The sequence below is a fragment of the Vidua macroura genome, chromosome 13 (assembly GCF_024509145.1).
Source record: "Vidua macroura isolate BioBank_ID:100142 chromosome 13, ASM2450914v1, whole genome shotgun sequence".
In the NCBI taxonomy this organism is placed as follows: domain Eukaryota; kingdom Metazoa; phylum Chordata; class Aves; order Passeriformes; family Viduidae; genus Vidua; species Vidua macroura.
The window spans coordinates 20534863-20561824 of record NC_071583.1 but is presented as its reverse complement, the minus strand read 5'-3'; the positions used below and the strand labels follow the sequence as shown (position 1 = coordinate 20561824).

The 26962-nt window shown below is 53.5% G+C and overlaps 1 long non-coding RNA gene across 1 annotated transcript; it reads right to left on the bottom strand.

Moving 5' to 3' along the window:
• Positions 1-22041: 22041 nt before the first annotated feature.
• On the bottom strand, positions 22042-23768 carry LOC128814051 (uncharacterized). Its single transcript, XR_008439254.1, has 3 exons — positions 23660-23768; positions 23009-23174; positions 22042-22477 (listed from the first exon to the last, which is right to left on the bottom strand). It is a non-coding gene; the product is annotated as an uncharacterized LOC128814051 (long non-coding RNA).
• Between the last annotated feature and the right edge of the window lie 3194 nt (positions 23769-26962).

Below are 26962 nucleotides of genomic sequence, written 5' to 3'. Positions count from 1 at the left end.
GCACAGGGGCCTGGGGAGCTCTGGGCTGGCTCCTGGTCCTCTCCACACTCTTTCCCTGCCCTGGCAACATCCCTGGAGGGGGAGCGGGAGCAGCCCAGGGTGCTGGGGGCGTTCTTCCTCCCACAGAGGAAATCCTCCCTAAAGGCCAAGGGTAGACTGCGGCAGGCAGTGCAACAACTGTCCCTCCCTCCCTCTGTCCCTCCTGCTCTCCTTCTGCTGGGACACTTCCCAGAGCCCCGGGGACATAGCCAGGTCCTCACAGGACACACTGGAGCCTTGCTCCTGCCCTCTGCCCTTTCCCCACCATGGTCACCCTGTGCAGTCTCTCCCAGGTTTCGGGATGTGTCTCCCACAGAGGGACCCCAACAGGACTGCTCAGTACCCGAGTGCCCTGAGCCTGCTCAGGATAATTCCCCTGGGCTGTGCCGCTCTTGTCTGGGCTGTGCCTGCACTGCCAAGCAGCAGAGAGGGCAGCTCAATCCTCAGCAGGGCTCAGGCCCAGAGACACAGCAGTTACCTCCAGTGACTGTGCCTGGCATCGCCTCCCTTCCTGCAGCAGAGGCTGCCAATGAGCTACTGGTTCCTCCGGGAAACTCAGCCTTTAGCACAGCCTCTCCTTCCATCTCTGGAGAAAGGAAGAGGCACAGCTGGATCAGGGGGGCTGTTCCTCACTGGGGAGGGGGCATCTTCAGGAGGCAAGGCTTGTCAAAGACATTGATATGGATCAGGAAATGTCCCAAGCTCTTGTCACTGGGCCAGAGCACTCCCTTGTCAGTAGCACACCCTTGCAATCAGCTGCGCCTCCTGATCTGCTCAGACACTGGGAAATTGCAGGGGATCCCAAAATGTGCATGGCCCGTGATGCAGTTTGGCCACCCTGTCAGCTGGTGCCAAATGCAGAGGCTGGGGACTGGGAAACAGCCCTGAAAGGTGTGAAAGCAACAGTGGGGCCGCAAGGCTGCCATGGGTTCCTTCCCACTGTTCCGCGCACAGCGTGTTCAGATGTGCAGGGAAAGCCCCCGGCTGCTGAGTCCCAGGGGAAGGCTGAGGGAAATGCTCTCACCATGCTCTTTGTGCAGTTTCTCCACTATTTGTTTCAGGATGTTGTTTGACTCAAGTGATTCCTTCTCTCCTCTAGGTTTGTTCTTCCCTCTCAGAGGACCTTAACAGAAAGTAGTTCCATTTCTCAGGACTGGATGCCACAAAACCAGTGCACAGCTTGTGGGGTCAGCAGGGACACACTACTCACCCCTGCGAAGGGAGCCAGGCTTGCGTGGAGCAATCAGCAAAGGGGCAGGAAAATTCCTCCCTGCAGACACAGCTGTAATTGAACAGCCAGAGAAGCTTCTGTCACCTGTCCTGGCAGGCTGTCAGCAATTATTCCTTGGTGGGACAGTGGGAACATACCTGCAGGAGGCTCCAAGGGCTTCAGAACTTCATTCAGCCATGCTAATGGAGGAGCCTTCCCATCAACCTCATCTAGAACGGAGCACAGATGAGAACATTTTTCAGGGTGTGCTGGCATCCCCTTCTGCCTCTGAGAAATGGGCACTGCAAGGCAGTTGGGTAAGGCCGTGGCAGCCAGATGTCAATGGACATGGCCAAAGCTGCACAGGGGCCTGGGGAACTCTGGGCTGGCTCCTGGTCACTCTCCACACTCTTTCCCTGCCCTGTGCAACATCCCTGGAAGGGCAGCTGGAGCAGCCCACGGCCCAATGGGAGTCTCTCACTCTCATGCAGAGGAAATCCTCCCTAAAGGCCAGGGGAAGACTGCAGCAGGCAGTGCCACAACTGTCCCTCCCTCCCTCCCTCCCTCCCTCCCTCCCTCCCTCCCTCCCTCCCTCCCTCCCTCCCTCCCTCCCTCCCTCCCTCCCTCCCTCCCTCCCTCCCTCCCTCCCTCCCTCCCTCCCTCTGTCCCTCCTGCCCTCCTTCTGCTAGGACACCTCCCCCAGCCCGAGGGCCCATAGCCAGTCCCTCTCAGGACACACTGGAGCCTTGCTCTCGCCCTCTGCCCTTTCCCCACCATGGTCACCCTGTGCAGTCTCTCCCAGGTTTCGGGATGTGTCTCCCACAGAGGGACCCCAGCAGGACTGCTCAGTACCCGAGTGCCCTGAGCCTGCTCAGGATAATTCCTCTTGGCTGTGCCGATCTTGTCTGGGCTGTGCCCGCACTGCCAAGCAGCAGAGAGGGCAGCTCAAGCCTCAGCAGGGCTCAGGCCCAGAGGCACAGCAATTACCTCCAGTGACTGTGCCTGGCATCGCCTCCCTTCCTGCAGCAGAGGCTGGCACAGAATCACTGCTTCCTCTGGGAAATGCTTCCTTCTGCACAGCCTCTCCTTCCATCTCTGGAGAATGGAAAAGAGACAGCTGGATCAGATGGAAACATTCCCTTTTGGGAATGGGGAAAGTGACAGCTTCAGGAGGCGATACTTGTGAAAGGCATGGGTAAGGATCGGAAAACACTCAGGATTTTGGGACAGTCGGATGCTGGTCCCTTCTCCAAACAGCCCCTAAACCTGATCTACCCAAAGACTGGGAAATTGCAGGGGATCTCAGGGTGTGCACGGCCCACGGTGCAGTTTGGGCTCCCTGTCAGCTGCTGCCAAATGCCTTCCTGCAGCGGCTGGGGAGAAGCTGCAGCCAGGCCAGGCTGGGAAACAGCCCTGCAGGCCGTGAAAGCAGCAGCGGGGCAGCCAGGCTGCCATGGATCCCTTCCCGTTGTGCCAGGCACGGCGTGTCCAGATGTGGAAGGAACGCCCCCAGCTGCTGAGTCCCAGGGGAAGGCTGAGGGAAATGCTCTCACCATGCTCTTTGTGCAGTTTCTCCACTATTTGTTTCAGGATGTTGTTTGACTCAAGCGATTCCTTCTCTCCTCTAGGTTTGTTCTTCCCTCTCGGAGGACCTTAACAGAAAGTAGTTCCATTTCCCAGGACTGGATGCCACAAAACCAGTGCACAGCCTGTGGGGTCAGCAGGGACACACCACTCACCCTTGTGATGGGAGCTGGGCTTGTGTGCAACTTCCACCAAAGGTCCTGGGAAAGTCCTCTCTGCCGACACACCTGTAACTCAACAGCCACAGGAGCTTCTGTCATCTCTGCAGATCTGCACGAGCAGCACTGAGCCGCAGAAGCGCTGAGGGGATGGTGCAGGGCGAGGGCACACACGTGCATGGTTCTGTCCTGGCACCTGCAGCAATGCCCCCCTGGCCGAGCTTTGGGCTCTGAGCTGGCAGCTCTCCCAGGGGGAAAGGCCTTGACCTACCCTCAGCATCTCCCAGAGGGTCAGTACTGGGTATGGGTTGGGAAGCTGCATCACCTTCAGCAACAGGTTCAGCTGCAAAGAAAGGCAGGACAGAACAGCTCCCGTGGCGCTGTAGGAGATCCTCAGGCTGCACCCAAGGCTCAGCCCGGGGGTGCAGCCCTGAGCCCGGCCCCTTCCCTCTCTGCTCTCCTCCGTGGCTGCACAGAGCACACGGAAGGACACACTGGCATTGCACATGGGAGGAAGATGGACAGCCAAATGCTCCTTCCTCCCACTGACAGCGATCGTGTGGGATCGCTCTGGGCTCCAGAACGGAGCAGGGCAAGGCTTCCAGTTTCCTTCAAACTTAAGATGATGTTAAGGGAAATGGCTCATGAGTGAGCTCTTGTCACATTGACACTGGTTATTCTCTCAGGAAAGGCACACTGAAAACTTGCCTCCAACATCCTCCAAGAACTTCAAGCCGTCATTCATCAGGACTTCCAAATAATCCAAGTCATGATCCCAGTCTAGAAGGGAGCACAGATCAGAACCATTTCCATGGTGTACTGGGATCCCCTTCTGTCTTTGGGAGCGGGGCACTGCAAGGCAGTTGGGTAAGGCCGTGGCAGCCAGATGTGAAAGGACACGGCCAAAGCTGCACAGGGGCCTGGGGAGCTCTGTGCTGGCTCCTGGTCACTCTCCATCCTCCTTGCAGGCCCTGTGCAACATCCCTGGCAGGGAGGGTGGAGCAGCCCAGGGCCCATTGGGACTCTCTCCCTCCCACAGCGGAAACCCTCCCTAAAGCCCAGGGGAAAACCATCCCCCAGCGCTTCCCGGCAAGCAGGGAGCGCTCTCCCGGGAAAGGGGAGCCAGGCTGCCGGCTCACCTGCTCCCCGCGCTTGCAACGGAGCAGCCTGGGCAGCCCTGGCAGGCAGGGCCACGGCCAGGAGAAGCAGGAGGAAGAGGCGTAGAGCAAGGGCCATGGTGCCTCGCCCTCTGCCAGTCCCGCAGCTCTTGCTGCCACCGCTGTCCTGACACCGCTGTCCCAATGTCAGCACCACTGCTGCCACCGCCGCTGCTGCTGCAACAGTTGTGCTCAAGGGCTGACTGCTCGGTCCTTGTGGTGCTGTGCAGCCACGGGGCTCTGGCACCTCTGTGACCTCAGAGACTGCTGTGACCTCAGCCTGCTGTGACCCCAGAGCCTGCTGTGACCTCATGGCATTGGCTGTACCCCCAGAGTGTACCCCCATCTGTACAAATGGACTGCTCTGATTGTAAATGTTTTGCTTCATCCAAGGGCCATTGCTCAGCAAAACCTTTATTTTGCCTGCTGACATTGCTGGTCAGACTGTGTGCCTGGAGACACTCTTGATTGTTACGGTACAAATTTATTTTATTGTTTCCTTGTTAGGTGGTTTGTTCTGTTGTACCCCAATTTTCACCCTGAGTTTGCTTACCCCCGGGTTTTACCCTCCCTCAAAGCTGACCCTCATGCCATTCCCCGCCTCTTGTTCAGCTCTTTCCCTGCCTGTCATAGCAACCCAGTCCCTTGGTCCCCGAACCTTCCCTGCCACTTTCACATGGGGCCAATCCCTGATTGCAACACCCCTTTGGAATTCCCCTATTCCTCGAAGCCCCACTGGCCCATGTGGCCCATCCTCTCCACCCTCCTACCCCAACTGGCTCCAGACACTTGGTGTAATCCCCCCACTCCTCCTTTGAGGATTCCCTGTTGGTTAGCTGTTTGTATGCGCCCCCTGACTTGTATCTTGCACAGGAGTGCCCGGGGCTCTTTGTTTCTGTTCTTTTCACCTGAAATAAACCCTTTCTTGTGGAACCTCAAGACGGAGAGCTGCCTCCTCTCTCCTCTGCCTGGTCCCTGTTGTGGCTTGTTTCTGGCACCTTCCAGCAAGTGGCTCTAAAGGTTCTGCCTCTGGTAAATCCCCCTGCCGAGGCAGTTCCGCACTCCTGGTGTGGCGCAGGCGTTCTAAGAACGAGCCCGGGTTCTGACAGTCACTTCACTAATCTACCGAATGTCCCTTCTGAAGAATGCCTCCTCTGGTGCTCTGCCACCTCACACACCAGAGCATGATTCACATACTGCAGCCCAGAGTTAGGTTTTTGCAGCATTGAAATGGATGTGGTCAGCAGGATTGCTGGGGATAAATCGCTACAGAACTGAACTAAAAATGGGGGCACCATCCCAGGCTGGACTTAAATAGGCACAGGAATTTTGGAAAGATGAGGATGTTCTAGATGTATATGATAATCCGTGCAAAGAAGATTGTTATATATTTTATTGTCATGTACTGTTAAGATATACTCTTATAAGAAGTTTTAAAACGCACATGCCAGTGACAGAGATTGCAACACAATGTCAAAACCACCTGGACAAGGGAGGGAGAACTTAATTTACAATCAAATGAACTTGGCCAGCCCAGAGATGGATCGTCCATCAAGGCGGTCTGAGGAACACCTGGGACGAAGAATACGCGATAAATATCTGAGATTGAGATAGCTGGAGCCATCGCGGAGATACATCTCAATGCCGAATTCCGGGAACGCGATCATGGGTGCTCATCACTCTCCGGACGTGTTTTGTTCAACTTGCCACAGAGAAAGAACTCCACCTGAATATGTGCAGTCCAAAAAGGAAGAAAAGGGACTCTGCCTCGGGCAAGAAAAACCGTATAAAAATTGCTCAGGCAGGACAGTCGGCGTGAAGCATAGGGGACCCTCTGCTGTAGCGGTCAAACCTGTGTCTCACCGAAGTGCTGATACCCGGGTTCAGCACTGCCTTTTTTTGGATAGTGGCTTTTCATTGTTATTCTTTAAATTTTTATTTGGTCCAATAAATACATTTTTTAAAATTAATAAATTGGAGCATTCATTTATAACAATCTTGGTGAGCCTTGATGTGATCTGATTTGGGGGTCTGGGGAAACCCTTTTTTTTCTGGGCGGCACCCTGCCAATTTTGACGGCCGGAGGGCACTGGGGAGTCCCGTAGAACCAAACAGATTTTGAATTCGGAGCCAGAGCCACTATCAAAAAAGGGGGATAAAACGGGCCCAGAGCTCTTGGGAACTCAGAGCAGAATCTCCGAGGCCACGGTTAATTTTTTTCACTCATAAAAATCTACGTGCATGAAGAATCCACGCGGGAAAAAGGACCGTAAGTATCGCATGGTTGAGTGAGGGGTGATCGAGCGTGTGTGTGAGATGTGACATTGTCACGGGGTGAGAGAGGCCCCAAGACGATCGCAGTTCCACTCTTCCACGAGGAAAGTGGTCGGTTGCGGGGGAAGCAAACGGAATGGGGAAATCTCATTTTACGCGTAAAGCGTGCAACTCAGGGAGTTCAGGGGTTCGATCACGGGCAGATTGATGAGGGAGGGTATGTTCTCGGGTGTTTGAGAACTGGTAAACTGTGGCAAGCACATTTCTCTCTCTCTCAGGATTTTTTATTGAGGTGCACAGAGAGAAATGAAAGAGAAAACAATTTCTATTTCTGCTCCTTGTTTTTCTCTTGTGGAATGTGTTTGGAGAATTGTTTACCCAGAGTGAGCGCTTGGTTGGATCATGGTGGATTGTTTGGGCCTGACAGCCAATTGGATCCACCTGTGTCTGGGCTCTGGAGAACAGGGTCACGAGTTGTGAGGAGTTAGATATGATGGTTAGAGAAAGTGGCATGTAGTGTTTGGTATCCTCTTTTATATAGCATATTGGTGTGTTGTAGCATAGTTATGGTGGAGAAATCGTTCGGCCTTCTGAGGTGGAGTTGGACATCATCGTTCTTCCCATTGGGTTCGCCGACATCTACAACAAGTGGTGACCCCGAACGTTGGATGAAGAACCAGGACCTGGATCGGTCCACAGCCGTGATTTAACACAGGAAAGGAGGTGAAACCTCTTGAAAAGGCATGTCCGACGTCCCTGGGAGGGATAGGGGAGGTAAGACGCCGTGGGAACCCTTTCTATAGGACCAGATGCAGCCCCGAGCAGTTTGCCGTAACTGGACGCCTCTGCCTTCCTTTGAAAGGTACTGATTTTCTGATAATAGTACTACCCTGATCTGGGGTGGACTTTAACCTTGGGAAGAGATGTCTGCAGATTTCGACATTGGTTTGTCTTGTGTACATGGCCCTATACTTGCCCTCTGGAGAGATTTGGCTCGGGTCAATGGAATTTCTATCCCTGATGATGATTTTTTGGAGTTTCTTGAATATGCAGACAGTCGTGGCTTTTTTCGGGGATCTGGCTTTTTCCCTGAATACAGAGGCTTGGAGATCCCTGTATTTCCTCATCAGGCAAAGCATCATGCGAGATCTCTGGGCGTTTCGATACATGAAAGTTTATTTAGAGCTTCTTCCGATAGTCCAGAAATGGACCCCTTTTCCGATAATCCAGTCTTTGCTGCAGGTGCCCCCCCGCGAAAAGGGGGGGGCAGTGCCTTTGTCCGTGGCTCAGAAGTTTTCTTCTGCTTTTGCGCAGAGGGAGCCTCCTCCACCTCCTCCTCCTGCAGCGTGTGAGCCCCGCCTCCACGTCCCTTCGGAGGGTGCGGGGCCGCTCCCGGCGGAGGCGGAGACGCCGCTGCGCCCGCCGGTTTCCCCGCCTGCAGCCGTGCCTCCTCCTCCTCCTCCTCCTCCTCCTGCCCATTCGGAGCTGGGAGACACAGCCGCCGCTGAGAGCCAGCCTGAAGCCACCTCGGCAGGGGCGGAGACGCCGCCTGCGCCGGCTCCCGCGCCGGCCCCTGCCTCGGAGTTGTCAGCCCCGCCTCCGGCACTGCCCGTCATCGCTCCCGCGGCGGCGGCTGCGCCCCCTGCGCCAGCGGCCGATCCCTCCACAGCGGTCGGTTCCGCCGCGCCGGTGGTTCCGCTCGCCGGCTCGGAGCCTGTTCCCGATGCGAGCTGTGATGATATAGAAGACCCCCAGCCTGCGGCGCCGGCCGAGGACCTCCCCGCGCCGGCTCCGCCGCCGACATCGGCTGTGATGCGCGCCTCGCCGCCCGCAGCGGCCCCCGCGCCGGCCCCGCCGGTCCCGGCTGCCCCGCCGCCTCCCGCGGCTTTCGCCGGGTCGCCAGGCGCTGCCAACAGCAACAGCAGCGAGCAGCAGCAGCCTGGGGCCGCGTTGGAGCGGACCCCGCCGTCTTCAATCAGCCCGGGGTCCCCTCCCAGCCTGTTCTCTGCTGCTGGCGCTCCTCGGCAGCTCCTAGCAGCTGCCGCGAAAGTGAAAGTTATGAAGTTTAGTGCCTTTCTGGGGAACAGTGTTTTTCTTGGTCCAATTCTTGCTTGGGTGGGGGCTTCTCGCCGGAGCTCGAGGCCCCTCGCCCCTCCCGCTCACGTTTGGGGGGCGGGGGGGATGAGTTCTGGGAATGCTGCCGCTGGTCTTGTGCCCGGAGAGCGTGGGGGTGCTGCGGCCAGGGGTCAGAGAGCTGCGTGCCGGCCCAACCGTGCCGCAGGTCCTGAGAATCAACATTTCTCTGGGAAAAACACCTTCTCTGCTGAGCCCTGGGGCAGTTCTTGTGCCATGCCCTCGTTTGAGGAGCGGGGCCAACCGCGTCCTGAGAGGCTGTGGCTGCGGCCACGGCCAGGCGCGGTGCGGGATGAACACAATGCCGGAAGACTTGCCGTGACACTGGCCGCGTGGTGGGGGCGGGCTGTAAAGATGAAGATCCCGCCCCGCCGGTCGGGCTGGGACCGATTGGTCCAGCCCCCCGGCCGGAGGGCCCCGTGCGCCCCACGGCCGGGTTTGGGATCTTGGCTCCGTCCGCATGGACCGGGGCCGCCAGCTGCGCAGGGTCTTAAAGCCTGCTACTTGCTGGGCATTCTGATTCCGAGATTAAAAAAAAAAAAAAAAAAAAAAACCCAAAAAACAAAAAAAAAAAATTAGATTTAAGATTAATTAGATCGAGGTGGTTGCAAAGACAAAAAAACAAGAAAAAAAGTGGTTGATTTAAGAGTTTTGGCCATGGCATTTCAGAGATTTTTTCAGGTTTTTTTTAATTTGGTGATGGTTTTTGCACAAGAAAGGTATGTTTGCATGGTTGACAATCAGCCCAGAGTTGGTTTTATCAGTTGTTGCAGTCTCTGGGATGACATTCAGTGTTTTGGTATTAGATAATTATATGATGTCACATTTGGTTTTTGTTTATGGGTTTTTAATTGTTGTTTGAACTTCCTTCAGTTGTTTTGTTTCAGGATTCAGCAGTTCTCTGTTTCAGCATTGAGAAGGACTTTTGAGGATGTCAAGATCAACGTTTCCAATCAATGGACACCTTCTCCCGAGAATCAGTTGTTTGGACTTGAAATTTGAGCATTCTTTTAATTGTTGTTTGGGTTTTTATGTTGTAAGTTTTGTTTTAGAGATTTGATAGATGGTTTGCAGGTAAAGGATCTCGTTGAACATTCCACATCAGCATTTGATTTGGCTTTTGATTGATAACTAGCAAATTGATGAGGGGACTTCTTGAGATGTGTTTGTTCTCTTTTGCAGGACCCTGCAGAAGAATTGCAGAGACAGTTTTTATTTTATTATTTTTAAATTTATACTAAAACGGTGATATGTGGCAAGCACATTTCTCTCTCTCTCAGGATTTTTTATTGAGATGCACAGAGAGAAATGAAAGAGAAAACAATTTCTATTTCTGCTCCTTGTTTTTCTCTTGTGGAATGTGTTTGGAGAATTGTTTACCCAGAGTGAGCGCTTGGTTGGATCATGGTGGATTGTTTGGGCCTGACAGCCAATTGGATCCACCTGTGTCTGGGCTCTGGAGAACAGGGTCACGAGTTGTGAGGAGTTAGATATGATGGTTAGAGAAAGTGGCATGTAGTGTTTGGTATCCTCTTTTATATAGCATATTGGTGTGTTGTAGCATAGTTATGGTGGAGAAATCGTTCGGCCTTCTGAGGTGGAGTTGGACATCATCGTTCTTCCCATTGGGTTCGCCGACATCTACAACAGTAAACCTCTTTGGTCCAGGACTTTGGAAGTCCGGGGAAAAGGTAAGAGAGCTCACCACCAGTTGCTGGTCCACAGAGCGGTTTGCTGTGAGTGATAGGCTGGTAACATTCAATCGGGACAGGCTAAAACCTCAGTATCATCCAGGACGGATTCAAGGACTTTGGTAAAGGAATTAAGGTAAGCAGGCTTGTTGAGGTATGGGGCAGAAAAAGAGTAAAATTCAGGGAAAATCCCAGGGGAAACCTGGTAAAGGGCAGCAGGACTGTTTGCCAGAAATCCCAAGGGGAAGCCCATTGGGGTGGATTTTGGAGCATTGGGAGCACTGCCCCCAGAGACGGAGGAAATCTAAGGAAAAGATGATACATTACTGTGTGGAGGTATGGGGGAACATGGAAATTGGGAAATAGCAGTTTTGGCCCATGTTTGGCACATTTGATACAAGAATGTGTCAGGCCTTATACGATGGTATATATGAAGAAAGCGGGCCAGAAGGGGAGGAGCTGGACTATGCCAGATTGTGGGAATATGCTGGTGTCAGGCTATTCCCGGTCCGAACTCAGGGTGTTAACATAGATCAGGGTGAGACCTGGGAGCCCTTGGACAACCTTCCACCCCCATACCTAAACCAGGTCCAGCCCCCAGTGCCCGCTCCAGTGGATCACCCGCCTCAACCCGCACAGGCACAGGCACCGCCGTGTAATATACAGCCCCCAGCTCTGGCGGTGCCGGACCCGCCGGGTCCCTCTCAGCCCCCGCCTGTGCCACAGCAGGCGGACGGCCCCGGGCACACACTCCCTGCCGGCGAAACTGCCTCTCCTCCAGCCAGCAGGACGCGTCGCAAGACGCGGAGGGAGAACCATGGTGATAGTGAGGGGGAAGGGGACAGACCCGGTCTCTACCCCTAAGGGAAGTACCAACCGCTCCTGGAGACATTGGGCATGTAAATGTGCCTATCAATATGGGAGACGTAAGAGCCTTCAGAAGGGAAACGGGGAAATTAATGGATGACCCTCTGGGGGTGGCGGAGAGGCTGGATGAGTTTTTGGGGAACAGTATCTATTCATATGATGCTATCTGCACCATTCTGAGGTCGTTGTTCAACACCGAGGAAGGGGACATGATAGGGCAGGCTGCAATAACGGATTGGGAACACAGGAATCCCCGGGTGGGGGGAGCGGGGCCGAGAGGTGGCCTGAACAGAGGCCATCATGGAATGCCCAGTCGGAGGAGGATCGGCTCAAAATGATAGGGCTGAGGAACATGGTAACACAGGGAATTGAGGGGGCGGTACCAAAGGGCAGAACATCAGTAAAGCATTGGGGGAATGCCAGGGGAGGGTTGAAACACCTACCAAATGGCTGGAACGGTTAAGAAAAAGTCTCCAGATGTATTCAGGCACTGACCCTAATTTTCTGCTTGGGGCTATTTTGTTAAAAACACAATTTATTGCTAAAACGTGGGAGGACATGTGGAAAAAGCTAGAAAGAATAGAGATATGGCAAGAGAAAAGCCTCCAAGAATTGCTAAGGGAGGCACAGAAGGTTTACATGAGGCGGGACGACGACAAACAAAAGGCTCAAGCAAGGGTGTTGGTGGCGGCGGTACGGGAAGCGCAAAAACAGGAGCGGCTTCAGAATCCCGGAAAGCCGGCACCAACGCAACGGCCCCGGGGCAAGCTGAACCCCCCTCAGAAGAAGGGCACAAACAAACAGGTAAGTGGCCCTGAGTGCTTTCACTGTAAACAGAGAGGGCACTTCAAGAGGGAGTGCAAGAAAAGAATAAAGGATGAACAAATTTTTCAGGAGGATTAGCGGTGTCAGGGGCTCTATAATTTGGGGTCCAGAACACCTGGAGAGCCCTTGATACAAGTTAAAAATTGGACCCCAGAAACAAGAATTGGTATTTTTGGCGGATTCAGGCGCAGAAAGAGCCACAGTTCAGCGACTGCCACCGGGATGTACTAAAAGTAAGGACTCAATGGTGGTCATCGGGGCCAAAGGAGAACCATTTAAGGTACCGGTTTTGAAAAATGTGGAAATGGAATTGGAAAATAAGTTTTGCCTGGGGAACTTACTGCTGGTAGAAGAAGCAGATTATAACTTGCTGGGGAGGGATTTAATGGTAGTCCCGGGGCTAAGCCTGATAGCACAGGACTCCCAGCTAACGGTAACTTTATACAAACTGACCGTGGAGGATGAGAATAAAATAAACCCTAAAGTGTGGCACACACAGGGAGAGGCGGGGAGGTTAAATATGGAGCCTATTCACATTGAGATTGAGAGGCCAGAGGATCCGATCAGGATCAAAGAGTACCCAATTCCCATGGAAGGTAGGAGGGGACTGAAACCTGTAATAGAGGATCTAATCAAGAAGGGCACATTAGAGCTGTGTATGTCAAGACATAATACTCCTATCCTGGCAGTACAAAAGGTGGATGGTAGTTGTAGGCTGGTGCAAGATTTGCGGGCGGTAAATCAAAGGACAAAAACCTTGTTTCCTACCGTCTCGAACCCGTCCGCACTACTGAATAACGTATCCCCGGCAGATACCTGGTACAGTGCAATAGATTTAAAGGATGCCTTTGGGACTTGTCCGCTAGCCTGGGAAAGTCAGGACTATTTCGCATTTCAATGGGAGAACCTGGACACAACTAGAAAGCAACAATTAAGGTGGACATCCTTGCCTCAGGGCTTTGTAGATTCGCCCAACCTATTTGGGCAAGTCCTTGAGAAACTCTTAAGTGAGTTTGTGCCAGTCAAAGGGACCAAGTTATTACAATAGGTGGATGATCTGTTGGTAGCCGGACCCAGGGAGGAGGAGGTACAGGCAGGTACAATAGCACTATTAAACTTTCTGGGGGAGAAAGGGTTGAAGGTCTCAAAATCCAAATTACAGTTCACAGAGCCCGAGGTCAAGTACCTAGGACACTGGTTAACAAAGGGTAAAAAGAAGCTGGGTCCGGACAGGATAACTGGTATTATCACCTTACCCCCTCCCCAGACAAAGAGGGAGGTCAGGCAGCTGCTGGGGCTTCTAGGATACTGCCGGCAATGGATCGAGGGATACAGCGAGAAGGTAAGGTTTCTTTATGAAAAGCTTACCATGGATAAGCTCAAGTGGCCAAAGCAGGATGAGGAAGATTTTAAGGAAATAAAGGACGCTCTTGTGGCTGCCCCGGTGTTGAGCCTTCCTGATGTAAGGAAACCTTTTCAACTGTTTGTGGACGTCAGCAATCACACTGCCCATGGGGTTCTAACCCAGGACTGGGCAGGGGCCAGGAAGCCAGTGGGATACGTATCAAAGCTTCTAGACCCTGTACGTAGAGGGTGGTCCACCTGCTTACAAGCAGTTGTAGTAGTAGCAATATTAGTAGAAGAAGCTAAGACGGTAACCTTCAGGGCAGCACTGGTAGTTGACACCCCACATAGTATACGGAGCATTCTGCAGCAAAAGGCTGATACATGGCTGACTGATGCCAGGCTCCTAGAATACTGTATTAATCCACTCCCAGGATTTGGAGTTGTGGACTACCTCGGCCCAAGACCCCTCACAATTCCTATTTGGGGAGGCAGCAGGAGTGCCTTTCCACGACTGTGCCGAAGTGGTGGAACTACAAACTAAAATAAGACCAGACTTGGAAGAGGAAGAATTGGAACAAGGTGAGAAATGGTTTGTGGATGGGTCTGCAAGGGTCATAGTCAGGAAAAGGAAGTTGGGTTATGCGGTGGTGGATAGAAGGACCGGGGACGTGGTGGAATCTGGGCCCCTGAATGCTGGGTGGTCAGCACAGGCTTGTGTGTTATATGCGGTATTGAGGGCCTTGTGGAAATTAGAAGGGAGAAAAGGAACAATTTGTACAGATTCAAAATAGGCATTTGGGGTGGTACACACGTTTTGGAGGAATTGGGAGGAAAGGGGGCTGCTCAATACCTGGGGAAAAGGGCTGGTGCATGAGGAAATAATCAGACGGATCTTAAAGGCTATAAGGGGGCCAGAGGCAATTGCTGTAGTCCATGTAAAGGGGCACCAAACGGGAATGCGCTTCCGCACCAGAGGGAACAATTTTGCAGACAAAGAGGCCAAAAGCGCGGCTTTGATGGAGGCAAGTACCCCGGGAATCGAGGAAGGGGAGGTTCAGGAGTATCCTCCCCACCCCTCCCCGAAGGAAATCGAGGGGTACGAGAAGATAGGAGGCCGGCTAGAAGGAGGTAAGTGGAAATTGCCAGACGGAAGGGAGTTATTGTCTAAGGACTACACCAGAAAGATCCTGAGGAGATTGCATCAACAAACACACTGGGGTGCTCAGGCCCTGGCAGAGCAATTCCTGAGATTTTTTGGGTGCAAAGGGATTTATGAATTAGCCAAACAAGAGGTACAGGGATGTATGGTTTGTCAAAGGATTAATCAGGCAAGGACCCGAAAGGTGGCACTGGGAAGCCGCCCACTGGCATACAGACCTTTTGAAAGGATTCAGGTAGATTTTACTGATCTGCCTAAGGTGGGGAGATGCAAATTCTTCTTAGTAATAGTAGACAAACTAACTCACTGGGTAGAAGCCCTCCCGAGCTCTCGGGCAACGGCTCAAACAGTATCAACATTTCTACTGGAAGAAATCATTCCCCGATATGGGTTAATAAAATGCATAGATTCGGATCAAGGCACGCACTTCAAAAATTGTTAGACAACTAGCTGACTCTCTAGGGAGCCGGCGGGAATACCACACCCCTTGGCATCCCCAGAGCTCTGGACAAGTTGAAAGGATGAACCAAACATTAAAGGCTCAACTGGCAAAATTAATTTTGGAAGCAAAAATGTCTTGGTTAAAGTGTCTCCCCTTAGCCTTATTAAATATTCGAACCATGCCTCACTCCGAGACTGGGCTGTCACCTTTTGAAATGCTGTATGGGATGCCATATGAACATGGTATGCCAGAAGGGCATCCAAGGATAGAAGATGGACAGATACAACCACACCTCATATCTATAAGTAAAAATCTACAGGAATTGTGGAAACAGGGAATCCTGACACAAAATACCCCTTTAGGCTTCTCCATACACAGAATACAACCAGGGGACAAGGTGCTCATAAAAACATGGGAAGAGGTCCCATTAACACTTCACTGGGAAGGCGCTTTTCTTGTCCTCTTAACCACAGATACAGCCATACGAACAGCAGAAAAGGGTTGGACCCACGCATCCCGAGTAAAGAAGGTCGAGCCACGGGAAGAGACGGCAGAGTGGAAAATCACCTCTCCACCTGGGGACCTAAAGCTCACTTTGCGTCGACCAAGTAAATGACTGGTAGGGAGCCGATAAGGTGCACTAAGCCCGATTGTGAATGTTACCCATTTGTGCATTTCAAATGTGAGTTACTGTAACGAGGTTTGGGTCATACGCTGTAGAAGGGGGTATTGGCCAAGGGGTTTGTGTGATAAGTGCCTGGAAGAAGAACTGTGCCTGACTAGCCGTATCTTAGAGCTTGCCACAAGACTGGGGATAATCGACGTAGATTCTGAAATTTGGTTTTGTGTGTTCCAAACCGGGATAAGGGAAAAATTGAAATCAAAGGCTCAAATTCTTGCTATCGAGTGCTGAAGGTTAAATAAAGTACGCTGCAGTGCAGACACAGTTAAACTGTCGAGGTGGGGTGTCTTTAAACGGAGGTGTGCAGCTCGGTGCAGGTATGACAGCACAGAAGACTATTCTTGCTGCCGAGGAGATGGCTTACTTCGCCACTGGTGGCACCCCAGTGGGCGCAGGCAGAGGCAGAGGAATAATAATAATCGTGGGGGTCCTGATCTACCTGAATCTGGTAATGTGCCTCAAGACCGGTACGCGTTTGAGGAACTTGCCCAGCACAGAGGTGCAAGGCCCCGGCAACGGGTGCGGGCACTGCGTACAGACTGCCCAGAAAGAACACGGGGAATCGGAGGCTCCGACATCCCCAGTCCCAAAGAACCGCAGCAAGGGTAAGATAAAGGGGCACTGCCCCAGGAACAGCACTCAGCAGGGGAATAGCAGGCTAAAAGGAAGAACAAGGTGGTATACACAAAAGGTGACCCCTAAGGACGGGCGGTCAGAGCGCAAGGTACATAAAAGAAATACTGAACAGGTACCTGTCCCGATCTGTGATAAATGTAACCGAACAGTATGGACCGGGGGAAAAATGGAGTCAGTGTTTGTAGCATACTTTCGGGCCAATCCGTTATGCAATGACAATAACCAGTTGGGAATGTATGTTATGGGTGGTAAAACATACTGGGTGGGGAAGAACTTAAAGTATGAAACTAAGACGTCCCTCAAAGGTGAGCCGGTTATCTTGGACCTTTTAGAGGATCAGGATGACTGAGTTGGCTTGCAATATGACCGAATGTTCTGCTTTTCGAGGAACAAAGAGGGAGTGGACCCAGGGAGCAAAATGAAACAGCTATCACAGGAGCTGAGAAAACAGGAAGCAGAAATGAGGAAAAGAAGGATGGAGCAGGAAAGGCTGAGAACCCTAAGCGAGCAGTATGATCAGCTGGAAAAGCAGTATACCAGCTGGGGTTTACCTGCCTCAGATCAAAACCTATTTGTGGATCTGATGCAGGAAATCGCAACGGAATTGGGCTTATCTAATTGCTGGATCTGCGGGGGGCTCAAATCAGCGGAAAAGTGGCCTTGGAAAGGTGAGAGCCTAGCCCCAGAGCAACTCCTAAAATGGGATAATGCCAAAACCTCAAAAACAATTCAGAGACCTGAGGGTTGGGTCTTGGGCAAAAGAGTGATTGGGATGTTCTGCGTTAGCAGGGAGGCAAAGGAATACATTGAAATGGTAGGATACGCTCCATGTGTGTCCACTCTGACAATAAACTCCTCTAACAAAAGCAGAGTGTGGCAACCTGAGAACCCTACAGGGTACTGGAGCCAAGGAAAAAGAGACAAATGTGAATGGAGTGAAAAAATTGGACTTTGCTGGAACAAAAGCTCTGGAACTAACCCTTACCAATCCTTGGAGGAGTTGAGGGGGTTCTCGAACGAACGCAAAATCAAAAACGTCAGGTGGAAAGCCCCGAATGGTTTGTATTGGATCTGTGGGAAGAAAGCATACAGCGAGTTGCCTCAGTGGTGGAAAGGATCACGTATAATAGGATTAATCAGACCTGCTTTCTTTACCCTACCTCGGTCAGAACGCAGCTCACTTGGGCCCCCCTTATACGAAACACTGAGCAGGAAGAGAAGGGAGGTAAAAAAGAAGGTCCCTGTTTTTGGTGGGGGTCAGACTTGGGGTGAGGAGGAGTGGCCCGCAGAAAGGATAATCGAATATTATGGTCCTGCAACATGGGCTCAGGATGGAAGCTGGGGGTATAGGAGCCCGATTTTGTTGTAAAATGCAGGCGAACCCAATGGGAAGAATGATGATGTCCGACTCAGTTCAGAAGGCTGAATGATTTCTTTATTTATTCTTTATGCTATAATACATTAATATACTATATAAAGGAGGCTACTAAAAACTACACGCTACTTTCTCTAACTACCATATCGAACTAACTAACAACTCGTGACCCTGTTCGCCAGAGTCCAGACACAGGTGGATCCGATTGGCCACCAGGTCCAAACAATCCTCACCAGCATCCAATCAAGCAATCACCCCAGGTAAACAATTCTCCAAGCACATTCCACATCAGAAAAACAAGGAGCAGAAACAGAAATTATTTTCTCTTTCTTTCTCTCAGTGTACCCCCATGAAAAATCCTGAGAGAGAGAGAGAAATGTGCTTGCCCCAGATTTATCTGTTAAACCGGCTGATAAGACTGCAGGCAGTGGTGGAGGTCGTTTGTAACCACACCTCAGACGCCCTCGAGCTGCTATCTAAACAACACTCCCAGATGAGGGCCTTTGTATATCAAAACAGCATAAGCCCTCGACTATTTATTAGCAGAAGAGGGAGGGGTCTGTGGAAAATTTAATGAATCGGAATGTTGTGTAGAGATTGATGACTATGGGGAAAGCATCAGAGGCCTGGCAACAGAAATTAAAAGGGGAGCACATGTTCCAGTACAAAAATGGAACTCCATACTCCAAGCATCCTGGTGGGATTATCTGTTTGATGGAGCATGGTGGAAGAAGGTAATACTCTTTATATTATGTTCAATAGCCGGGATCATACTCCTACCCTGCCTGATACCATGCTTTATTAGGTTGATACATTCCGTAGTACAGGGCACGCAAGCAGCAGCCATGCCCACAGACCCAGAATGTGCGATGGGAAAAACAAATCAAGTATCAAAAATAATGAAACTGGGAGAGGAAAACGTACACCGTAGAGCAGCAGATGCTTTGGCCAGATTTGAAGAACAGATAAAAGGGGAAGGGGAGGTCTACAGACTGTATCAGGGAATTCCGAGGGAAGACTGGCATAAGGAACCTTGGGGTAACTAAGATTTGAGAAATAAGATGATAATATAAAGCACCAGTAAACGTAGTTGTGTAGAAGGTAGAGAAAGCACGTATTAATATGTTTATATAGAAGGGGAGGGATTGTTCTATGTGTATATGATAATTCGTGCAAATAAAATTGTTGTATATTTTATTGCCATGTACTGTTAAGATATACTCTTATAAGAAGTTTTAAAACGCACATGCCAGTGACAGGGATTGCAACACAATGTCAAAACCACCTGGACAAGGGAGGGAGAACTTAATTTACAATCAAATGAACGTGGCCAGCCCGGAGATGGATCGTCCATCAAGGCGGTCTGAGGAACACCTGGGACGAAGAATACGCGATAAATATCTGAGATTGAGATAGCCGGAGCCATCGCGGAGATACGTCTCAATGCCAAATTCCGGGAACGCGATCATGGGTGCTCATCACTCTCCGGACGTGTTTTGTTCAACTTGCCACAGAGAAAGAACTCCACCTGAATATGTGCAGTCCAAAAAGGAAGAAAAGGGACTCTGCCTCGGGCAAGAAAAACCGTATAAAAATTGCTCAGGCAGGACAGTCGGCGTGAAGCATAGGGGACCCTCTGCTGGAGCGGTCAAGCCTGTGTCTCACCCAGCGCCGATACCCGGGCTCGGCCCTGACCTTTTTTTGGATAGTGGCTTTTCATTGTTATTCTCTAAATTTTTATTTGGACCAATTAATACTTTTTCTTTAATTAAGAAATTGGAGCATTAATTTATCGCAAGGACAAGATAGCAGAGAGCAATGTAAAAATCGGCTGAAAATAAAAGGAGGAAATGCTAAAGGAGTTATTTGTGCACATTTGGGGGTTTGTTTTTCTTGGGTGCAGAGCAAAATCAAAAGCTCCTAAATGCCCAAAAGATTGGAAATGTGGAATGTCCTCCATAGCAGAGTGTCAGACCTCTGGATCCCTAGAACAATTTTATCGTGCTGGAACAGTGGCAGCTTGAGCTGGTGCCTCTGGGGGACCCTGAACAAAGAACCTCTGGGCTTTTATACCCTCCCAGCTGAAGTGGGATAGTCGGGGTCTTCCTGCTGTGTCCGAGTGCCCGGTCACTGGCTGGCACCGCAGGTCCCCAGGTCCTCTGCTGAGCCATCCCTCTCCTACAGTCAAGTTCAGTCTGTCACATTTGGCTTTTCTCTCTGACCCACCACCAGGACCACAAGAGCACATCGTCCTGAGGATGTAAAAATGCCTGTTCTTGCTGGAACATTGCTGTTGCGTGACAGCCCTGCAGGCAGAGCGGGCAGCTGTAGGGATGTTGACTCGTTTCCCTGGTGCCAGCCATGCTGCATGCATCGGAGCTCCTGGCTGTTGGTGCTCGCTGGGACACGGCCCGGCCCGGCACCACGGGGAGTTACAAAGCGTCTTCAAGGAATCCCCATGTTATGGACAAATTCAATTGGGGAGGCTAATTATAGATAAATCAATTAACAAGAATTTATTAAGCAAGCGGTATTAAGCAAAAAACAGTGCTGGGCGGCCGGGGTGTTTCCACTCTGCCACGGCGCACCTTCCCCCTTTGACCTTTTTGTTTTTATAGTCCCCCCTTTTTTTCGGTTGACGTATTTTCTCTCGATGTACTCTGCGCCGGTGCAATTGGTTGCTAGGGGGTCCTTTTTCTCTCTGCCCTTGGTGGTCATGGGGATGAAGGCTCCTTATCTTCTTTGCCGGTTGTCCTTGGCCTAAAAGTTAGCTTGTATATAGTTAGTTACACAGTCTTCTGTGCTAGCTGCATTTGCACAATTCTTAAGCAGAATACTTGTTGTTTATCAAGCCCCCCCCCCTTTTTTCTCCTCTTTCTCTTCTCACAGTCTGAAATTCTCTATTCAGTTTAAATTCTTATCTTCTTTCAAAGTTCGTTTTGATGAACAAAGACCTTTTTATTACACCCACACGTTAAAGCACACGATTCAGCCTGGGATTTTAAGTTGTTTGTCAACTTAAAGAGGGCCTAAACAAGTCTGCAAGAGGCCTAAACAAGTCTCCTATGAATTCTCTCCGTGGCAAGTTCAGTTCCGTCCCCGAATGCCCCTCAGCGTTCCCAAGGCAGTGGCAGGAGCCGGGCGCTCAGCCGGAGCCCCGCTGGGCGGGAAGAGCGCGACACAGAGCGAGCCCTTGGTGCCCGGGATGGCCACAGGCCCGGGAGAGCCGGGCGGGCAGCGCCAGGGCCCTGCTCAGGGCTCCCCAGGCTCCTGTGGCATCGGTTCCGTCCCCTCGGGCGCTGAGCGGTGCCCGGTCCCGCCGCTCTGCCTGCGGGGCTGCCTGTGCCCGGCTCCGCTGGAGGCAGGGCCGGGGCTGCGGCCCCTGGGCTCGGGGTGCCGCCTGCCCGGAGCTCAGCACCGCCCGTGCCGTGCCCGTGCAGCGCGACCCGGCGGGGCAGCTCCGCCTCGCCCCCTCGCCACAGCCGTCCCGGCAGGGCGGCTGCCCCTGGGCCGCGGCAGCCCCGAGCCGGACGGGCCCGGGAGGGCCAAGCAGGGAAGCCGGGAGGGCTCCGGCCCCTGCGTGCCTCAAAAGAGACTCCAGCCCCACTGCCTGCAGCAGGAGGGACGCAAAGCACCGGCACGCTTATGAGAGTCCGCAGCCCTCTCCACATCTGAAATGAGACCCCAAAACCCCGTCACGGGCCTCAGCAGAGACCCCCAGCACCCTGCACACCGTGGGAGACATCCCAAGCCCCCTGCGTGCCTCACACAGGATTCCAAATCCCTTGCATGACTTACAGTGGACCCCCAGAGTCCTCCATGCCTCAGAGAGAACCTAAAATATCCCTGTGTGTCTCACAAGGGACCCTAGTCCCTCGTGCACCCTTTGGGGGACTCCAAAGCCCCCACGTGCCTTATGGGGAAGCCCAGGCCAGCTAGGCCAAGTGTTTTGACCTGGAAATCAAGTGTGATTGCAGCTGGCTTGCTGTGCCTCTGGGGCTGTTCATCAGCCCCATCAGGCCCCGAGGCCACACAGCCCTTCCCTTCCCTTCTGGCCCCCGCCCAGAGGAGCAGACCCTGTGCAGCACCCTGGATTGCTGATGGCCCATCAATTAGGTCCTATCAAGTGTGTGTTAATTAGGGAGGAGCTTTGTTTTGCCTGCTGGCATTGCAGGTCAGGCTGTGTCCCTGGAGATGTTCTTGATGGCTTCCCTCTTTTCCTGGGCATGCCACTGGAGGAGCTCCAGGCCCAGATGATCCCACAGAAGGAAATGTGCCCTCAGCCCAGGGACACTCAGCATGGGCTCCCCCAGCCCCTCGGGGCCCCGCCGCTGCTCACAGCAGCCCCTGCCTGGCTCCTGCCTGCCCTCACCGTGGGCATCCACAGCTGCTCCTGGGCATGGAGCTCAGCCAGTGCTGGTGCTGGCTGGGCTTTGCTGGTGGTACCACCCGGACACGGGGGTGACAGCTCCATCTCTTTATTGCAACCGAAGTGGGGGCCATCACCTACCCTGGCAGGGGCGGGGGGTTACCTTCAATAGCGTTTAGGGGGCAGGGCCAGGGAGCTTAGGGGCAGAGGAGGGACCATGTTGGTCTCAGTTGGGGCTGGAGGGTGCTGGGCTGGTACCGGGGTCTTTAGAAGAACTGGGGAATGGGCTGGGACGGGACAGAGGGAGATCAAAAACGGGTGAAGGCAGCTTGGGGATACCCATGGGGAGAGGAAGTGGCAGTGGGATCTACAGGGTCTTTGGAGATTTCCTCGTAGACAGATCTACTGGTGTCCTCTTCTCAGAACTCCAGAAAGGGCTGACCAGGCCCTTATTACTGCTGGAGGTGCTCCACAAGCAGTCTGGGTGTGAGGGGAAGCCACTGCTTTCATCTCCTGTCCAGAGCTGCGACTATGGAAAGAGAGGAGAGCCTGAGGCCACCAGCTGCCAGTGGCACACTGGGACCCTCCTACACAGCAGGGCCCAGAGCTGGCAAGGCTCCCCAGCCCAGCTGGAGCTGCTGGCACACCTTGGCCCAGCTGGACAGCTGCCCCCCAAGGCCCCGGCGAGCAGGGCACGGCTCTGGGCAGGCTCCCTGGCCAGGAGCGGGCCCCAGAGCGCGACTGCCTTGCAAGGGCAATCTCATCCCTGCTCTTTCTCCTCCCCACCTTGCCTCACCTCTGCCCTGTGCCCCTGGGGCTGCTCTTGGCCAGGCAGCCTCAGTGGGAGCCAGCAGTGGCTGCAGCCCCAGCGGGCCCCCCAGGACAAGGCCCAGCAATTAAGAGGCCAATGAAAGCACTGAGCAGCAGCAGAACCCTCAGCAGAGTTTTTTGGACAACCACAGACTGGCCACAACTCCACTGCAGACTCTCTGGGAACCTTTCCTGTCTATAAGAGACTTCAAAATAAGCTGTTTGAGGGAAAAAGCAACAAAGCACTCACCATTTTCTCTTCCAGGAATACCAGATTCTAAAGCAGCACAACATGAAGACAAGCTTCAAAAGAAGCATGCCTGCCATTAACTCTAGCGAGTAGCCTGTTCCATGACAGAAACCCCTTCCGATGCCCTTCTGGGAATCTGGAAGAGGTGCTGTGGTGCTGGCTGCATCTGTGGGAGCAACGGGGAGCGTGAGCCCGCGCTGTGCTGCACTGCTGAGCTGGCAGCACGGTGCATACGGCCAAACCCTTCTCTGAGCAGCCCCTGCCAGCCCTGGCCCTCCCTGCCCTGGGACAGCTCCCCCAGCCCCAGGGGACAGAGTCAGGCCCTGTCAGGAGCCAGTGCAGCCCCTGCCCAGTCAGGAGCCAGGGCTGGCTCTGGCCCTGGGCTCGCAGCAGGGCTCCCTCTCGGGGCTGCTCCCGTGCCTTGGGCCTCTGGGCACTCAGGGCCAGCTCCGGAAGCAGCTGCAGCGGGAAGGGCGTTGGTGCGCGAGTCCCGATTCCCCGGGGCTGTGAACGAGCTCCAGAGGCCTGGAAGCCGAGGCGCCTCCAGCTTTGGCTGCTGCCGGGCCGTGCAAGGGCAGGGCCTGGGGGAAGAGCTGCTGCCACACAGCCCCGCTGAGGGCTGAGCCCGGCTGAGCCCGGCACAGCAATTACCTCCTGTGCCTGTGCCCGCGCCTGGCATCGCCTTCCTCCCTGCAGCAGAGCTTGCCACTGAGCCACTGCTTCCTCCGGGATGTGCCTCCTTCTGCAGGGATGTTTGGTCCATCACTTGAAAAAGGAAGAGGCACAGCTGGATCAGATGGAAACATTCCCCATTGGAGAGGTGGCATCTTCTGGAGGCAATGCTTGTCAAAGTCACAGGTAAAGATCAGGAGAATGCCCAGGCTGTGGGGGCCAGAGAACTCCCTTGTGCAAACAGCTGCATCTCCTCATCTGCTCAGAGACTGGGAAATTGCAGGGGATCTCAGGGTGTGCATAACTCGTGGTGCAGTTTGGGCTCCCTGTCAGCTGCTGCCAAATGCCTTCTTGCAGAGGCTGGGGAGAAGCTGCAGCCAGGCCAGGCTGGGAAACAGCCCTGCAGGCCGTGAAAGCAGTAGCGGGACAGCCAGGCTGCCATGGATCTCTTCCCGCTGTGCCGGGCACGGCGTGTCCAGATGTGCAAGGAAATCCCCCAGCTGCTGAGTCCCAGAGAAGGCTGAGGGGAATGTACCCACCTTGTCCTCCCTGTGCTTCCTTCTGTGATTGTCTCAGGAATTCGTTTGACTCATGAGACTTTGTGGCTGCAGTATCTTGGGTCTTTCCTTTTGGAGGACCTTAAGAGAAAGAGAGAGAGTTGTTCCATTTCCCAGGAATGGATCCCACAAAACCAGTGCACAGCCTGTGGGGTCAGCAGGGGCACACTACTCACCCCTGCGACGGGAGGTCTGTTGGTGCGCAGCATCCAGCCCAGGAGCTAGAGAAGTCCTCCCTGCAGACACACCTGTAACTGAATAGCCACAGGAGCTTCTGTCATCTCTGCAGATCTGCACGAGCAGCACTGAGCCGCAGGAGCGCTGAGGGGATGGTGCAGGGCGAGGGCACACACGTGCGTGGTTCTGTCCTGGCACCTGCAGCGATGCCCCCCTGGCCGAGCTTTGGGCTCTGAGCTGGCAGCTCTCCCAGGGGGAAAGGCCTTGACCTACCCTCAGCATCTCCCAGAGGGTCAGTACTGGGTATGGGTTGGGAAGCTGCACCACCTTCAGCAACAGGTTCAGCTGCAAAGAAAGGCAGGACAGAACAGCTCCCGTGGCGCTGTAGGAGATCCTCAGGCTGCACCCAAGGCTCAGCCCGGGGGCGCAGCCCTGAGCCCGGCCCCTTCCCTCTCTGCTCTCCTCTGTGGCTGCACAGAGCACACGGAAGGACACACTGGCATTGCACATGGGAGGAAGATGGACAGCCAAATGCTCCTTCCTCCCACTGATAGCGATCCTGTGGGATCGCTCCGGGCTCCAGAAGGGAGCAGGGCAAGGCTTCCAGTTTCCTTCAAACTTAAGATGATGTTAAGGGAAATGGCTCATGAGTGAGCTCTTGTCACATTGACACTGGTTATTCTCTCAGGAAAGGCACACTGAAAACTTGCCTCCAACATCCTCCAAGATCTTCAAACCATCATTCATCAGGACTTCCAAATAATCCAAGTCATGATCCCAGTCTAGAAGGGAGCACAGACCAGAACCATTTCTATGGTGTGCTGGAGTCCCCCTCTGCCTCAGGGAACTGGGTACTGCAAGGGGGTTGTGTACGGCTGTGGGAACCAGATGCAAATGGATATGGCCAAAGCTGCACAGGGGCCTGGGGAGCTCTGGGCTGGCTCCTGGTCCTCTCCACACTCTTTCCCTGCCCTGGCAACATCCCTGGAGGGGGAGCGGGAGCAGCCCAGGGTGCTGGGGGCGTTCTTCCTCCCACAGAGGAAATCCTCCCTAAAGGCCAAGGGTAGACTGCGGCAGGCAGTGCAACAACTGTCCCTCCCTCCCTCTGTCCCTCCTGCTCTCCTTCTGCTGGGACACTTCCCAGAGCCCCGGGGACATAGCCAGGTCCTCACAGGACACACTGGAGCCTTGCTCCTGCCCTCTGCCCTTTCCCCACCATGGTCACCCTGTGCAGTCTCTCCCAGGTTTCGGGATGTGTCTCCCACAGAGGGACCCCAACAGGACTGCTCAGTACCCGAGTGCCCTGAGCCTGCTCAGGATAATTCCCCTGGGCTGTGCCGCTCTTGTCTGGGCTGTGCCTGCACTGCCAAGCAGCAGAGAGGGCAGCTCAAGCCTCAGCAGGGCTCAGGCCCAGAGACACAGCAGTTACCTCCAGTGACTGTGCCTGGCATCGCCTCCCTTCCTGCAGCAGAGGCTGCCAATGAGCTACTGGTTCCTCCGGGAAACTCAGCCTTTAGCACAGCCTCTCCTTCCATCTCTGGAGAAAGGAAGAGGCACAGCTGGATCAGGGGGGCTGTTCCTCACTGGGGAGGGGGCATCTTCAGGAGGCAAGGCTTGTCAAAGACATTGATATGGATCAGGAAATGTCCCAAGCTCTTGTCACTGGGCCAGAGCACTCCCTTGTCAGTAGCACACCCTTGCAATCAGCTGCGCCTCCTGATCTGCTCAGACACTGGGAAATTGCAGGGGATCCCAAAATGTGCATGGCCCGTGATGCAGTTTGGCCACCCTGTCAGCTGGTGCCAAATGCAGAGGCTGGGGACTGGGAAACAGCCCTGCAAGGTGTGAAAGCAACAGTGGGGCCGCAAGGCTGCCATGGGTTCCTTCCCACTGTTCCGCGCACAGCGTGTTCAGATGTGCAGGGAAAGCCCCCAGCTGCTGAGTCCCAGGGGAAGGCTGAGGGAAATGCTCTCACCATGCTCTTTGTGCAGTTTCTCCACTATTTGTTTCAGGATGTTGTTTGACTCAAGTGATTCCTTCTCTCCTCTAGGTTTGTTCTTCCCTCTCAGAGGACCTTAACAGAAAGTAGTTCCATTTCTCAGGACTGGATGCCACAAAACCAGTGCACAGCTTGTGGGGTCAGCAGGGACACACTACTCACCCCTGCGAAGGGAGCCAGGCTTGCGTGGAGCAATCAGCAAAGGGGCAGGAAAATTCCTCCCTGCAGACACAGCTGTAATTGAACAGCCAGAGAAGCTTCTGTCACCTGTCCTGGCAGGCTGTCAGCAATTATTCCTTGGTGGGACAGTGGGAACATACCTGCAGGAGGCTCCAAGGGCTTCAGAACTTCATTCAGCCATGCTAATGGAGGAGCCTTCCCATCAACCTCATCTAGAACGGAGCACAGATGAGAACATTTTTCAGGGTGTGCTGGCATCCCCTTCTGCCTCTGAGAAATGGGCACTGCAAGGCAGTTGGGTAAGGCCGTGGCAGCCAGATGTCAATGGACATGGCCAAAGCTGCACAGGGGCCTGGGGAACTCTGGGCT